This window comes from Diorhabda sublineata, chromosome 3 (genome assembly GCF_026230105.1).
Source record: "Diorhabda sublineata isolate icDioSubl1.1 chromosome 3, icDioSubl1.1, whole genome shotgun sequence".
In the NCBI taxonomy this organism is placed as follows: domain Eukaryota; kingdom Metazoa; phylum Arthropoda; class Insecta; order Coleoptera; family Chrysomelidae; genus Diorhabda; species Diorhabda sublineata.
This window is the reverse complement of record NC_079476.1, coordinates 9,867,043-9,880,821: the sequence shown is the minus strand read 5'-3', so window position 1 is coordinate 9,880,821 and position 13,779 is coordinate 9,867,043. Positions and strand designations below refer to the sequence as shown.

Sequence of the window (13,779 nt, the reverse complement as noted above, 5' to 3'; positions counted from 1 at the left end):
TTACTTACTTACTTGGAAATCTCTATGCTCTATTTCGAGAAAATGTACGGCTGAACATACTAAATCTTACTTATCTTTATTAAAACATGAAAGTACATAGATCGATAGATACAATGAAGCGAGTTAAGATCACCTCGCACAGCAGCACTGCAAATGAAGCAACAAAGTGGAAACTGAAAGCACATAAGGAACAGAATATGAGGTCCAATGAAGTGACTGGGTATCTAAACATACTAACTTAAGCAATTTAAGGTGCCTGTTGGTATGGTTAAGGGTACAATGCTTCTCAAAGTATGTTTTATAAAACACTATAAAGTAATTGCAGCAAGTCTCCGGCATAAGCAATGGCAGAAGTTGCGTTCCCACAAAGCTCATTGGTATCACATAGTGATGGCTAGAATATGGGCAAGTAGATGCAGGTAATGTGGCCCTAGAATCAAGCCTGCTATTCCAATGGACTCAAAAGGCGAAAGTAAACGCCCTTCGTACAGATATAGCTAATTGCAAAAAGGACTCAAGACAAAGCAAAGGTATTTATTCTGAAGGTATTTATTCTATGAGACCGTAGACCAGCCTTTTAAGTACTTGTGTCTTTGGTGATTGGATTAAACCTAGTATGAGAATGTACGCAGTTTCTAGTCTCACTGGAAGAAAACAGCAAAAATACTTTTATGTGTATAACCAGCCACACAGGAATGCACAGCAGTGCAAAAGTTGATCACCAGGTGCCGAAGGGCGGAGAAACCCAATTTAATGGTCCACAATCTTTCACGGGCTTCCCAAAAGTCATTAACTTATAATTATATAAAAAACTGAGAAAATAAGACGATATCAGAAAGATGAAGTGAGTGTAAAACAATTGAAGAACTTCCTTTCTTATTCTACAAACTGAGCCCCAAGATGAGTTAAGGAGTGTTACTGGTATGCTCAGTGAACACAGTTCGGTAAATTTCCATCTTAAGAACATTTGAAATCAAGCCCACTTCATTGCTGCAGTTTCAGAATCTGAAATAATTGTAAAAATGCAGACACGAGATTTGATTATTTTTGAGATAACTTTTAAAACGCCTAAATGACGGTGTGTATGAAAGTTTACTGATGAAATCCCTACTATGACTCTACTATACAATGTATGAGGTAAATCGTGAATATTGCTGAAATTTTGCATCAGTTTTTGAACTTGTGGAATAAATTTAGAATACTGAATAATTTAAATCAGACTCTATTTGATATTCAGAACGTGAGTTTGATTCAAGAAATTTGAATCAATATATAAGTTATTTGGATAACACGGATTGACCTAAGAATAGTTATTTTCAAGAAAGAAATTTCATTTATATAATCCTATAGGACAATTTTTTTCTCTTCACTGTTTTGGATAGAAACTTACTGAATTTCAATATTATGTATTGGTCATATTATGAAAAGTTTTTTCACAGTATTTTCCCCATACCAGCAATATTTATATGGAGAATAGAAGCTATTCAACATTGGCTCAATTGATTAATTAACCAATTTTTCTCTGTCATACCTAACGGAGAGAAAGCTGACAGTTCTTATCATCGTTTTAACTCCATAGAAACCAACGCAACTTCTGGAGTGCACCAGGGCTCACTTCTTGTGCCGTTATTATTATTGATATGAAGGGTGTCTCTATATGCATGCGACAAAATTCAGGTGTTTGCTCGTATGAAACTAAGTTGAGTCTTTCCTATAACAAAATTTCTTCAACTTACCCTTTCCGAGATATCACCCTTAAAAAATGGCGATTAAAATTGAATTATTTTCCCTAAAATTTCAGTATAGCTATGTTGTTATTTTCAGTGGATTTGGGTTCTTTGTTGTTGAATGATGAATACTTGTTTTGATTAACAAAACTCCTGCTGAACAATGTTAGGATTATTGCTCAATACTTAAAAGTTCTTAAAAATTACAAATTGTAGCACGTTTGCCTGTCACAATTTTTGTGTCACTACTTCACTATCACTTAAACATATCTAAGAGTGCTTGTTCTCTGCCAACTTAACTAAATTAAAACTTAATATTAACATGGCCACCAACTATATAAAACAAGTGTGAGATAGGAATAGGTCGGATCAGCTGTTAATTTGATCAATTATCAACAAGCTATAAACTTGAAATTTTATAATTTTGTATGCACATGCCGAGTTCTAATCACGGGTATTTTTTTAATATTCTTGTTACATTATAAGGGGGGGGAATTAGCAACACTTACTTTACTTTCAAGGCAGTTTTTTGAAATAAAATAAATTAACATCTTTATTTAAAAATATTTTTTATTCTCATATTTTCCCCCAAAATCGATAGCTACAGAGAAAAAACACTATAATTAATAATTTTTCTAATGAATTTACTGGGTGGAAAACAGTAAAAATGTACAATGTAATAGAATTCATAATAAATAAGAAAGTTTTATTGTAGGTAAGGCCCATCTTAATTACATACGAGCAAACACCTCCTAAATTTTTTCGCATGAATTTAGAAATGCCTTGTGTATAATAATATATTTTCTCATTATTCCTATTCGTCAGAATCATCAAATAATTCCTTAACTGTTATGCTTTCTTCTCTAGAAGTTTTCTGTATACTATTCCTTTAAATGTACCATTTTTTATATGTACTCTTCAACTTGGTTTAGTCTTATTTGTGTTTTTCGCACTTATTAATTAATTAAGTCCTCCATGTTTTATCGATTTCTGTATTCAAAAATATTTTTTAAGGCGCATTGAAACTGATAACATCACATCAGAAAAGTATTTTTGAAATATATTAGGATCTGATAAGTATGAAGTAATTTCCTATAACAGTAAATACCAACGTTGATTGGGAAATAATTTTCCCAACCAAAAACTATGAAATATTTAAACAGTTCCCAAAATGATTTTTTGACGGACCAACATTGCTGTTAATAGAGCGATGCCACCGATGCCCAGGCACAGGGCGATTATTCGTGGATGTTGAGAGCAAATACTTGTGTGACGCTTCCCTATGTAGCTAAAGATGGTTATAGGGTTTAATTACCATTCTATATTTAGATATTATTATAGTTTTTACCTCTTCTACATAAAAAACACGGCAACGAAAAATTAATTCGAAATGTAAATACTGCTGCACTATTTGCCAAAATGCTGCTTGCTCTTGATGCGTGGAACAAGTCTTCTTTTAGAAAATTTACTTTACTAAATGTTTTATGTACATAGGACTAAAGACAATAATTAAAATTCAAAATTTAATTTTAATCACAAAAGTGTTAATAAATCTGTACTCTCTGAACAAATTTATTTGTGATATCATTCATTTGAGGTGTAGTTGTGAATAATTTTTGTAATTATTTTCGAATAAACGTTTTTTCGTCAATTCATACTTAAACGCAATTTATATTATGCTATCTTCCTTCAAAATTACCATAACAAGTTGTGCAGGGTGTTATTTTATGACAGACGTATGAAGACCAAAGTGTCCTAAAAATGAAATCTTGAGCATTAGGGTGGGCAACGCATTTGCACTAGTGACCTTGCGTTTGAGTTTTAGTGAGTGAGACACTGTGGGTGGTATAAGAGGAGAAACGTCCACTTAAATAGCTCGTCTGTTTGTTTGTTCATATCAGTTCTAGTTCGTTTTTCCAAAATATTAGATAATTGGTCCAACAATACCCCAAGGTTCTTTTGCTTTATTTTATCACCCTGAATGAAATAAAGTAGGCCTGTATATAGCTAGGTACCTATAATATCTAAAAAAAATTGTGTGTGTGTGTGTCAGCTCCGACGCACGACTGGAGTTTACTCTTAAGTTCGATAGTCTAACCAGACGCAAAAAGAGTTTATTTAACTTAAAAAAGATTGGTTGATTGCCAGAATATTTTGGGCTTCCTTCATTAATTTTTTTTTCCATCTGTAAGCTCGCTGTCTCTCGGCTGGAGTTTTTGGAGGTTTCGATTTTTTCCTAGTCAAAAAATATTAAAAAAAATTAGAAAATTAATAAATGCATAATTATAAAAATTTTAACCGACTTAAGAAAATTGATAAAAAAAGGTTTTTATAAACATTTTTTTTAAATGGTTATGGTAAAATCTCCAGAACGGAATATTTATACCAATTCTGACACGTGCGCTCTGTTAAGAAATCAGCACTATAAATTTCACATATTTCTTTGTGAACCGCAGCAGCTATCTTTCCTTTGCGGAAATACAAAAGTAAAATATGCCGAAAATTTTCGTTTCTGCATTCTATTTAAAATTAGCCTTAATAAAAATCACTTAATATTTGCTTTTCTACAGTTACATCAATGTGACCAATATCAGGTGACGAACGGCAAAGTACAGCACTAACAATAAGTTATTCAAAATATAAAGCAAGACTCTCTATTAGTAAAAAGCCAAAGTACTTAGTTGCCAACCTTATAAATCCAGACTTCTAAACTTTGTAGGTTTGTTAATACTAATCCTATCGACTTGAAATAAACACTATTATTCTTGTAAAATTAGGTTGATTTTATTTTCGTTAAGAAAGAATATACTTTTTCCAAATTTTCCAAGCCTATTGTACTAAAGAAATAAGTCTAAAATCAGGTTGTAAGTGACAATAGAGAGTAGATTGGTATTTTTTTAGATTATTCAAATAAGTAAGACCACCGATAATTAATTAATAAATATTTCGCCTTTAATGCGACTTACAAAAATCAAAAAAATATATGTTCTAGTACTTGACCATTCTCACTTACCCATAAAAATTTATTTGAAAAAAAATGATACAAGATTTTGAAAAAATAGAATAAAATTCGGTGGGCAGGCCATTATACAAGGATGCATTATTTGATATGAGATACAAGTACTCGTTCTGTTACTTTAATAATATTTTTGACTTAATTAACGAACAATGTGTATCAGAATATTGCACACAAATAATTTCAAGTTTTTAAAAAAATTTAAGTAGAATAATCACCAAACTAATATTTTAGTTCAATGTTGTTTATTAAACGAAAGAAATATGTGGATGGTGTCTAAATGAGTAAAACAACGAACGAAAAACTAAGCTACTTTCAACATATTAATTGTGAATAGTAGTGAAAGTTTTGTCCAACATTTTGGTCACCAGTAGATTCAATCCTGTAGGATGATGATTTTTGTGTATCATTTAAACATAAAGAAAATTATGTTGATGGTTGAGATCTCTCTGAAAAAAAAAAAAAAAATTGTGTGTGTCAGCTCCGACGCACGACTGGAGTTTACTCCTTAAGTTCGATAGTCTAACCAGACGCAAAAAGAGTTTATTTAACTTAAAAAAATTGGTTGATTGCCAAAATATTTTGGGCTTCCTTCATTAATTTTTTTTTTAAATCTGTAAGCTCGCTGTCTCTCGGCTGGAGTTTTTAAAATTTATAAACGCATAATTATAAAAATTTTAACCGACTTTAAGAAAATTGATAAAAAAAGGTTTTTATAAACATTTTTTTAAAATTATAATTAATTTTTTATTTAAAATATAATATTATCTTAATAATTAACAAAAATGGTTATAAAAAGATAATTGTCACTAAATCTTTTACATACAATAATAAATAGTACATGAAAATTATTTAAATAAGCTAAAAAATAACTTTTCGAAAGAAAATTATATAAAAACATTATTATAATGAAGAAATATTGTCGATTTTTCTGATAATATTATCGAATTATTGACTACAGTTGTTAATATTTAAAAATTATTTATAAAATAAATCATAATAACGTGGAAGAATTTATAGACATCGACAAAAAAATTAATTTTTGGTTAGGTTAGAAATTTTCCATTTTATGTGGATGCGCTCGATAATTCATATTGGGTTGATTATCTAATTTTATGTGTTGTTTTCAAATATATATTTATATGAACTACATCTATAATTATTAAAATATTTAATAAATACAAATTGCACATGCTCATACATATAATACATGAATTATAACGTACCTTGCAACCACGTGTTTGTTAGATGTTCCGGGAATATCATCTTTCTGCCATAGTTATTTGAAAATACTTTCAGTTCACTTTAGCTAACACAGTGTTAAAGTGTGAAGCTCAGTTTAGAAATGTACTAATCTGTCATATGCAGAATTTTATCCTAATGTGTCACAGAAAACTCACTTTTTTGACAGTTTAGATTGTACTTACAATACAGAATAAAATATAAATAAGGTAATTCAAACATGTGTATGGTATGAAATGAAAATATAACACATCATAGTGCAAAGAAAGAAAGGAGGTAGAACATCAGGAAGAGCTTTAAAAAAGAAAAAACACATGGGAAAAGCTTGATTTCTTTATTGATAAAAAATGTTGACATTTTTGCTCGTTGCTTAGCAACACTTTTAATCGTAGGACTGAAGGTAATTGCATTTGATCTCTCTAATAGAAATTTGAAGAAAAAAACATTGTCTTTTACAAATATAGTAAAACAAACTAATTGGCAACTATATATAGGTATTTATTTGTTATTTATAGTGGTATTGATTGTACAATTGGAACAATTATTGCCAAAATTCAAAGCACCACTGAAATTATCACTAACAATTTTCGACCAATTCAAAAGATTTTCATTATGTTAGAACAACTCAAAATATTCTCCGTAACTGTTGATGAAACATTCGAGGGAATATCTGAACAGGTACTTGAACCTTCTTTGTCAGGTTGCAACATTTTTCTGGTAGTATTCTCTTTGTTGATACGTGATTCTTCAATATATCCTTCTGCTACCGTACTCGATTTCCAACCTCCATGTCTTTTAAGACAAGTGAGGTCACCGCCACCATCAATAAGAAGTGCAGCAGATGTTCTTCTTAGCGAATGTTCAGTATACTCCTTCTAATTTTCTAACTTCAAAAGTTTTGCACTTTCTTGCGGTACGGCACTAATTTTGTGAATACCAACAACCATTCTTTAACACTTCCCATTAACATACTTCAAAAATAAACGATGTTCCTATTTGATGGTCGTAGTGCAACATATTTTCGAAATAAACGCAAATAATTATCGCCTATAATGGTAACCAAACGAGGTTTCTTGTTTTTTGTCTGCAAAATTTTTACGACCAGGACAGAGTCCATATCCTCAATGTCATCAATTTTCAAATGAACTAGTTCGTCACAACGCATAGCCCCTCCAATTCCTAATATTAGAACAACCTTTATCATCAAATATAAATTATCAGGTGCCATATCCAGGAACCGATCCACTTCCTTTGTAAAAACCCTAGACTTTTTAGGTATATATCCATCACTTTGCCTTTTCAAAAATGCTCGTAATTTTGAATATTTACTAATATCCAAACCATTATATTTTCTTCGTGTTCGGGATTCATTTCGAAAGCAGCGTAAAAACTACTACAAAAATTATATGATTAGTACGTCTACTGACGTCTACTTGACAATCGATATTTACCAACAATACCAGATATCCATGACTACCGACTTGTTATCGCTGTTATAATTAATAGGTGTTTAAATTTATTACCAAATTATTAACGATTTTTGAATAAAACTAACTTTCTTTTAATTTTGACTTAGTTGGAGAAAAAATAGTATATATCATACGGACTAAAAGTGCCTGTTTTCACTCGCAATTTGCTTGTAAAAAAATATGCACTTTTAATCCTTATAATATAATATAATATTTATATCCGATCAATTGAAGGACACTATGACAAAGTTTCAATAGATTTTTTCTAAACATTCTTGATTTCCTAAAACTCTCTCATAATACGAAAACAAAATTATTGAAATAACCAGACTTCATATTTTGTGAAATGTATGGATACAGTGACAGAAGTAGAAAATGGTAATGTGAACTATTTCATTTTTTTTTTGGAAGCACGCTTTAATTTGTGTCATAAAATCGACCATATTTTTAATCACACTCCATATACCAGAAAAAAATTAAAAAGACTTCTGGCCTCACCGAATGTGGTGTCGATATCGCCTGTTCTGTTTTGAAAAATCTCTCATGTTGTCCGAGATAGTTAAAACAAGACAGAAAAAATTTCACGTTCTAGAAGTAAAAACATTTGACACAAATATACATTACTTTTTTATTAAACAGGCGAAAGCATTTAATCAAGTGAAAAGAGAGAATTTATGAACATAATTACGTTCAGAGTTGAAAAAGAGGGATCAGATTCAATTAAAACTACATAAGGGTTAACATAGGATGAATACTGAGTCCACTTTTATTCCTTTTACTGGGGTAATTGGAGGCGTAAAGAAAATAAGTGAACTATAAAGTATGGTTTACGGGAAACTGGAAACATAACGCTATTAAAACTCAGATCATAGATAGGAATACGAAAAATCGAATAAATATCGGAAGATATTGAAAATTGAAATATGGAAGTCCAAGACAACAATAAACAATGAAACAAAACATAGGAGAGGAGGGAACAACGGTAGAGAGAAGCTTAAAGTAGGGTTAACTTAGAGTAAGATACATACCGTATTAGTCTTAAACAAGTGTTCTAACAGGTCACATATTGTAAAAAGACATTCAACGTTCAGTTTTCGACTGAAATATGATTCAGTGTTTTAATAATAGTGCTAAAATGAATAAAGCTTCTAATAGAACATCTCATAAGTAAGTAATTAAATGGACCGTATTCGTCGCAAGTTAGAAATTTTTTATTTCACAAAAAGTATTTTGTGATGAACTTCCATTTTCTCATTTGTGCTAAGTATATTTGACACATATTTCCAATATAGAAAATGCCTAGCACATAATCATAAAAATTACAACTATTTATATCTTAATACCGAATATTATTCGAGCTTTGAACAGAACCATATACATACCCCTCTCCGATTTGTTGTGGCCTAGTTAAGCAGCGTCAAAGTGACCATAATGATCCAAAATATGTATTTTTGTACACTCTCCTGGTCTTTAATATTTTTCCACAGAAAATATCGTCTTCAACGATATGTGTATTAAAGAGTTTCTTTAAAACTTCAGATCAGCGAAAATTGATTGAAGAATCGACAATTACTACCAAATTACTACCTATAGTTTATTTTTTATATACAGCCGTTATAATTAAAGATGAAATTACAGGAGCATCGCTGTGATGTGTACAATCTACAAAATAGTCACCTGCAAGTTGAGCCAAAAGCTGGAAGAGTACATGCAGAAAGATGTAGGTGAGTATCACTGCGGTTTCCGCCGTAACCGTTGCACTGTTGATCACATATTTACGCTCCGTCATACCCTAGAGAAACCCTACGAGTACAATGTCGATTTTCACCACCTCTTCATTGACTTACGCCATGCGTACGACGGTATCCTCAGAGACAGTTGTATGAAGAATTGATAAAATTTGGTATCGGGGTCTCTAGGCACAGTTTTTACTGTGAATACAAACTTGCGTCAGGGAGACCCACTAGCGACAACACTATTCAATTTCTCACTGGAAGGTGCCGCAAGGTGCATCCGACCAAAACCAGGAGGAACTATTTGCAATAGACTCACACAGCGACGAATGATGTTCGCACCATGGCACGAACCCCTTCGGCTTTTTTAGAAGCAGTTGAGGAGTTCGAGCGAGGAGCTGAAGCAAGTGAACTCAAAATGAACAGAAAACTATGAACATGAGAACCCTGATCCCCCAAATCACGTTCCAAGTCAGAGAACATCCGCTTCCCTTTGTGTCACCTAATTAAATATCTTGATTACTGAAGATAATGACGTGACAACGGAGATTAAGGCAAGAGTTGCTGCGGGGAACAGATGATTCGGGGCAGTCTAGAAAGCGCTCAAGTTTAAAGGGCTCTCACAAAGATCAAAGCTCACAATTTACAGGAAAATATTCCGTCCCCTAGTCACTTACAAGTGCAAGAACGTAAGATCCTACGAGATTTTTGACCCTGTTTGTGAGAACAGTGCGTGGAGGATCCTCTCAGCTTTGTTGGCGTTCATTCGGAGGGCGCGCCTGATGTGACTGGGACAGGTGGAGAAGATACCTTCTAATCCAGATGCCATGTATGGAGTTCCTGGAGGACGGCGACTGAGAGGAAGACTGTGCTTTCGCTGGTTGGAGGACGTTGAGGCGGACCCGATACAGCTAGGGGTTGGAGGCACCATACTTAGGACAGAAAGGACTGGCAGTCGATTGTTAAGGAGGCCCTGGTTCTCAAAGAACCGTAGCGCCAGTTAAAAAGAAGAATGAAAATAGAAAAGGTTAGTTTAACCTTACATTTCCTATATTCCTACTTTTCCTAACCAACATAAAATATGATCAAGTGTGAATTTTCAATTTCGTAGTAGTTTTTCTTCTTTTATATTAACAAAAGATATGCCATTATCAGGGCAGAGCCAAATGTAGAACCAGACTGCTGTCAGTCCCACGACTCCATCGTTCTTATTTACTCCAAGTAGGGAAGCAAAACAATCTATGACATAAGAAGATTTTTTGGTACTGGTTAAGAAGAAAAATTAAAAAAGGAAAATTTGAAACTGGATACAGTTTTATACAGATAACGGAGAAATCTTAAACGACTTTGGCAAAGGAAATCATAGGCATGGGTATAAAATTATATTTAGCTTAAAGAAACATGATAAGAAGGAAAAAATTTTATGCTACAGAGTAAGTTACTATAGGTGAAATATGTCCATATATGAAAATATCAAATCAAAAAAGTTCTCTCAGACTCTAAAAAAGTTTGTGATTCTCTAATAAGAGATGTTCCACCACGATAATAGGAAAAAGCTGAAAGGGCATGTAATACATACAGGAGTGGAAGTAAAGAAATCATTTAATTCAGTTAAAATAGAGGATACGAATTTTGAATAAGAAATATAGGTAAATAGAATAATATAAGAAATATTTAAGAAGGGGAATAAATTTTATCCATTATATATTTCCCATTTACTGTGAGGACTGGGACTGAGAATTATGAGAAACCCTTGTATAATTATTATTTATATAACCTTTTTTTAAATAGAAAGTAATGTTTTAGTCAAAAATTAAAATTTTATAACAAGAAAGAAATTAATATAAGGCGTGTTGATTTTAACAATTAATTCATTTTGGTTTTTAGACTACAGAATATTTAATTGCATTTAAATGGCTTTATCACCAACGGATGCTGCACGACCAGTCAATTTATATAGCTTCCTACTAGTATAAATCAATGTACTGTTCAAATATCCATTCAGCCAGTCAATCACCTCGGCAACTAAACTAGAAGACTAGGATCAGGTCATAGAAGAAGAACATCTCCAAGCAATAATCAATTTTTGGTATTCTCATGTTCAAGAAACAGATCTAGTGAACTCATAAATCGTCTGAACTAAGTGAGAAATGTGGATATGAACACTTCATAAACTACTGAATTAACCTAATTCATCATTCAGAAGACCTCTGCTGTTAGTAGAACATCGCAGAGCTCGATTTGCTTTTGCAAGTGATCACAAACACTGGTATTACGCAGATTGTAGTAACCTTTGGTTCTCGGTACCCAGGTTTTGATTATGATAAGTCATGGGAGGGATGAGAAAAAATCTGAAAAAGACAAGTTCCGTGTGTGACAAGTATAAGTTCCGTACTGATTTGATTCTTTTTAATTGAGGTTCTAGACAGTAAGAGAGTACATAAAAAATTTATATTTTTTCAGACAATAACGCGCGCCAACTTCAAGTCTCGACTCCAATCCAATAGAACACACTGTTTACACTACTACCACACCTGCATTCTCAATTACCCTGTCTGACGCGCATTTCAATTACCAATCGTGTTTAGAGACTGAAGGTGAACTAAAACTTATTAACTTGACTTACAAAGTGTATACATGTATACATCCTCGGCGAGAAACTTCATATTTATTCCTTAACAACTAAACTATAAAGTTGGCTATATGGGATAGGCTCATTGTTCCTATTTAAACTGTTTTTACATTTAACAATATTTCAATGCTTCCAAATGCAACCAACAATTCATTATTGGATACATTTTCAAAAAATTTAAAGTTATTTATATTTAATATAAATACTCGATTTTTTCATCCGTCCATATTTTAAATGAGCTATGTGCTCAGCTTACAGCTATTCGTAATTTCATATATACCACTATTTTCCCACATCTGGTATATTATCCTTGGGGTTACTGGACAAAGGTCCAATGTACAGCTGGATTTATGAATCAATTTTAAACCCACTCCGTTAAAAATACTTTCTAATTCTTTTGTATAAACTGTTTTTCTTTTGGCAAAGGGTGGTTTCATATAGAGATTTCTTACACCTATGACAACGACTATGAAATCTCTACATAAAACTACAATTTTCGAAAATGAAAACGAAAAAAAAAAAAAGAAAATTTGCTCTGGTACCTTTTAATCCTGTTTATACAAAAGGATTATTGAAACAATTGTTGGGTTATCCTAAGTATAAAATACCAAAGTTTGTTGAACAGATTAAAAGATCTATTAATATCGGGTTTAAAGAGAAAATAACAGAAATATGAACGGACCTAAAAAGCGAGTATTGCTGATCACGCTACCACTTATAATCATGAAATAAATATAAAAAAAGTGAAATTAATAATTAATTAGCATTAAGTTTTTTAAATTTAAGAACAGTTTAAATAGGTACAAAGGGCCTATTCTTTACAGCCCAATCTAAAGTTTAGTAGTTAAGGAAAAAAGTTTCCTGTCGAATAGGTTTTTCCGCTGGAATTATTTTTCTCGCGATGGTGGGAAAATTAAGTATAAAATTGGTAGGTCAAGTCGATGAGTTCTAGTTTACCTTCAGTCTCTGAAGAAGATAACTTGATTATAGAAAAGCGAATCAGACAGTGTAATGTGAGTGCTGACGTAGTGGTAGCGTCAACAGTGTGTTAAGTATGAATATCAACAACGGTACCTAAAACTTCAACATAATCTAGAGGAGACGAATTCGAATTCAGTTAACCAGTGCCAACAACTTGGCCTAGCTAAAAGCGATGCTTCATATGAAATGAATTGGAAAAACATTATGTTTAAAATTTGAAGTTCTCAAATTCGAGACGTATTCAAGCTGTTTAAAGATCCAAGGAGAGACTACTAGGTTTTAGTAGTAAATAACTGTGTTTTTGAGGAAATACTTTTTTTGATCAATACATATTTTTCCACATAATCTGTGTTTCTATTTATATTTAATATTCCTTTCTAAATTTACGCCCGAATATAAACTGATATCCCATCTCCAAAAATGTTGTTTTATATAAAATAGACATGGATTATATATATCTTATCAACTTTGTAAAGCTGGAAACGTGAGGTAGTCGTAAGTATATAAAGCACAACTTGACATGACAGGAAATTAGATTTTTGAGACAAATGGAAAATAAGTGTAGGAGATATAACATTTTGAATAGGAAAATATAAGTAACGGCCGAAGGAAGAAGGGTGAAATAGGTATTTGATGCATACAAAAAGAAGTAGAGAGAAGGACAGAGAAAACGGAATGTAAAGGTGATAAGAAGAAAAGAGAATACCTAGCAAGTGATAAGAGAAACACTGTTGGAGATGAATAACATAAAACCCACTTCACAGATAAACCTTCTATGGTAAGGATGTGATGATAGTAATTAATAACTATAGATAGTTCAAGATATAAAAAAGTTTCTTGACGTCTTTCCTGAGGTAATAGAGACACAATTATTAGTAAAAATCCACATAATTTTTTATTAGAACGCCACTGATTTTCATTATGTTCCAACCTTTCAGCTTAGAGAAATGATTAAATCTTTACGAGTTTCTTCTCGATG

The 13,779-nt window shown here is 32.1% G+C and overlaps 1 protein-coding gene across 2 annotated transcripts in view; it reads right to left on the bottom strand.

Moving 5' to 3' along the window:
• Positions 1-13,779, bottom strand: part of LOC130441295 (calcium/calmodulin-dependent protein kinase kinase 1) — a 539,168-nt gene that overhangs the window by 517,601 nt on the left and 7,788 nt on the right. Inside the window, exon 1 of one of the 2 annotated variants that reach the window (XM_056774907.1) lies at positions 4,962-5,063. The exons of the other annotated variant lie outside the window; for it this stretch is intronic. The gene's annotated coding sequence lies outside the window, so the exon portion shown is untranslated. Of the gene's footprint in view, positions 1-4,961; positions 5,064-13,779 lie in introns of those variants that run through there. 2 annotated transcript variants of the gene reach the window in all.